General features: G+C 33.2%; 1 long non-coding RNA gene across 1 annotated transcript; it reads right to left on the bottom strand.

The window, feature by feature from the left end:
• Window positions 1-143: 143 nt before the first annotated feature.
• LOC127425217 (uncharacterized) lies at window positions 144-3,339 on the bottom strand. The gene is made up of 2 exons (XR_007894590.1): window positions 2,922-3,339; window positions 144-1,968 (listed from the first exon to the last, which is right to left on the bottom strand). It is a non-coding gene; the product is annotated as an uncharacterized LOC127425217 (long non-coding RNA).
• Between the last annotated feature and the right edge of the window lie 177 nt (window positions 3,340-3,516).

Below are 3,516 nucleotides of genomic sequence, written 5' to 3'. Positions count from 1 at the left end.
ACAGGAAATTCATCTCAGCACAAGGATGCTACAGTCCAGCTTTCCATACACATCAGAGATATGGGGAAAATAAGGCTACAGGCAAAAGGAAAAAACAAAAACTGCTTATAAGATATAGCTAAGGGTCTAAGACCATTGGATGGGTTCATATCAAGTTGATCAAAAAAAAAAAAAAAAAAAAAAAACTCTTAATGGAAATGCACTCCTATTCACAAAAGTGCCAATCAGACCAACAAAGATAAGAGGCTGATGCGTATCAATCTGTCTTTGATTTTTGTTTTCCTTTTTTTATTTACTTGAATGTGCACATATTTTGTGCAAATATTGCTGCTCTATTTTCTTATAAATTAGAGGTTACATTGTCTGCCGCAGTTTCATTAGAGATGTGATGGTCTGCTATTTGTACACCAAATTGGTAAACTCGAGATAAAGGTATAAAGATAAAAATGCATAATGTATTGTGCTAGACTAATCCATACTTTTAAACCAAGGCCAATGCAATGTTGAAATACTGTCTCAGTGTGTACTGTTTGCTTAGCTTGTGTTCCTTTTTGGAAACCATTTTATTGGCACAGAGGAACCGAGAAAGATAATAATGATTGAAGGAGAAACTCTATACATTTGCTTTCCTTCCCCTTGTTGAAATCTTTGTGTCCTAGCTGACCATGTAGACCCAACTGTGGTGTTCCAGGTCAGACTTCCTTCTATGTCTAATCGTAGCACAATTATAGCAGTTAGACAAATAACCGTTATCAGTTCAGGCCTCTATGGCAGACTTTTGTTCTCATTTAAGGACTTTAAGGTGCCAATTATTATTGTTATTATTATTTCAAATCTGGGTGTCGTACAATCAGTGTATCTCTGTGAATGACATTTAAACAAGAAATTCAATGAATACATTGTTACATTGGCACAATTTAAATTTGCAGTCCTAGCACTGTTCTTTACTCATTAAAAATAACTTCTGAGAAGTGCAGATAACGATAAAACTAGGCCACAAATGATTAAAATTGGGTCTTTATGGTCTTCCGTCCTAGATCTTGTAGATGTTGAAAATTAAATCTTGAGAATTTTTGTCTCAACCCCAACCTGAAGCAAATGCATAAGACTTGGCTGTGTCTAGTAATGCTGACTCACCTATGTTTACAAAGCTACATGTTTAAGTATTTTTCATACATAAAATTGAGACTTGACCAGGAGAATACTGTATCCAGGTTCGGTAATTTCTTTCCTTTTAAATGTATTTATATTTAAATCTTTTTCCCACTTCCTCTGCCTACAATTGCCCATCTTATACTGTGACTGACTTGACTTTACCGACGATATGAATGAGTGACAGACACACAAACGGAACATGTCGCACAAACATATACATGAGCAATTCTGAACAAATGTCTAAGAATTTTTTTGTCCAGATACAAATAAAATTATTAAAAAACTTGTGGCTTAAGAGCTTTATTCTGTAAAGTTAGCATTAAACTGGCACTTCAGTGAGAGAAACATAATGTATTGATATGTTTCAAGCAGTGTTGGGTGCAATCAATTACAAAGTAATTAGTTTAATCTAAATATTTTTAATCAAAAGCAGTAGTTTAATGCATTACATTTTTAATTGTTGTAATCAGATTACAGTTACTGACTTTCAATTAATTTAATTTAAGTACATTTATAGAGTTATGCTCCTTTCTAATAAACACTCAGTAAGCACTTTATTAGGTACACCTGTACAACTACTTATTCATTCAATTATCCAATCAGCCAATCATGTGGCAGCAGTGCAGTGTATAAAATCATGCAGATACGGGTCAGAAGCTTCCGTTAATGTTCACATCAACCATCAGAATGGGGTTAAAAATGTGATCTCAATGATTTGGACTGTGGCATGATTGTTGGTGCCAGATGGGCTGGTTTGAGTATTTCTGTAACTGTTGATCTCCTGGGATTTTCATGCACAACAGTCTCTAGAGTCTTCTCAGAATGGTGCCACAAAAAAAAAAAAAAACAACCAAAAAAAAAAACATACAGTGAGTGGCAGTTCTGTGGACGGAAATTACTTGTTGATTAGAGAGGTCAACAGAGAATGGTCCGATTGGTTCAAACTGACAAAGTCTATGGTAACTCAGATAACTGCTCTGTACAACTGTAGTGAGTAGAACAGCAACTCAGAATACACAACACGTCAAATCTTGGGCGGATGGGCTACAACAGCAGATCACATCGGGCACTTTATTAGGACCAAAGTGTTCCTAATAAAGTGCTCAGCGAGTGTATTATTTATTTACAATCCATGAATTATGGCTCTGTAATGAGTCATTGTGAAGGAGAAATGTGACATGCTGAGTGTATGATTTGTGTGTAATAATGAACAAGAAAGAAATATAGACATTATTTTGAATTTGGTAAGTGGAAAAGTGTTTTAGAAAGTAATGTAAAAGTAAAGTAATCTGATTTCAGTGTTCTTGTCAAAATGTGGCCATAAGATGGCAACAACCCAAGACCTTGAATATGTTCAAATATGTTGTATATGATGAAACATTCCAAGCAATATGTTTTTAGGTAGGCCAATAGCTACTGATCTGTTTGACTTTATTTTAGCTTCTACCGAATACTGCATAGAACTTCTATTGTTATTTTAAATATTATTAATTATACTTTCTTTCTAATTCACTTTTTTTCATCATACTGTTCCAAAGCATCTTTACAAAGAATTGTGCCTTCCCATACCTGCTTTGGGACAATATGTATTGTGAAAAAACACGATCCAAAAATACATTATATTAGAATTTAAATATTTAAAAATAACAAAATACAGTACTTAAAAATATATACATTTTTCAAGGTTTTTAGGGTCTGTAATAATGTCTTAAATGTACCATGGTAAATTTAGTTTCTGATTTAAAAAAAAAAAAAAACATAATTACCTGATTTCCACAGACTTGGAAGACATTGAAATATCTGGGAATTTTAAAATAGTATTTTCCAGGCCTGGAAAAGTAATGGAAATTTCTTTTCTTTTTTCTTTTCTGGTTTTGCTCTGCTCTAAGATATTTACTAACCTAGAAATTTATCTTGTGTACGCCATGGCGATGTCAGCAATTGTGTGCAAATTGTTCCTTTGACTTAAAATTGTAGGGTTATTGGTCGTAATTATTCACAAATCAGTCTAAATGATTCATTAGCCAATTGGTTAGTTAAAATTATTTTTTTTAATTAAATTTCCAGTAATCAGAAACGACTGGAAATCCACTGGTCAAAAAGAACCATGTAGTTACCACCGCCATTTTTATCACTGTAAAACCATATTAAATTTTCCTTCAAACAGTGTAACAAGTTTCATTGTCCTCGCCATTTTGAAAGTGCTGGCTTTTATTTTGTATTTTTGTGTGTGACAATAACTAGTTACTGTAGCATTTTTACAGTAGTTCACAGTGGTTCCCATGGTAAAATATTTCAAGGCACACGATATTTATGAGCTAGGATAAAAGAAACAAACGATATAAAACGTTATAACTTATA

This window comes from Myxocyprinus asiaticus, chromosome 34 (genome assembly GCF_019703515.2).
Source record: "Myxocyprinus asiaticus isolate MX2 ecotype Aquarium Trade chromosome 34, UBuf_Myxa_2, whole genome shotgun sequence".
In the NCBI taxonomy this organism is placed as follows: Eukaryota; Metazoa; Chordata; class Actinopteri; order Cypriniformes; family Catostomidae; genus Myxocyprinus; species Myxocyprinus asiaticus.
This window is presented reverse-complemented; position numbering and strand designations above follow the sequence as displayed.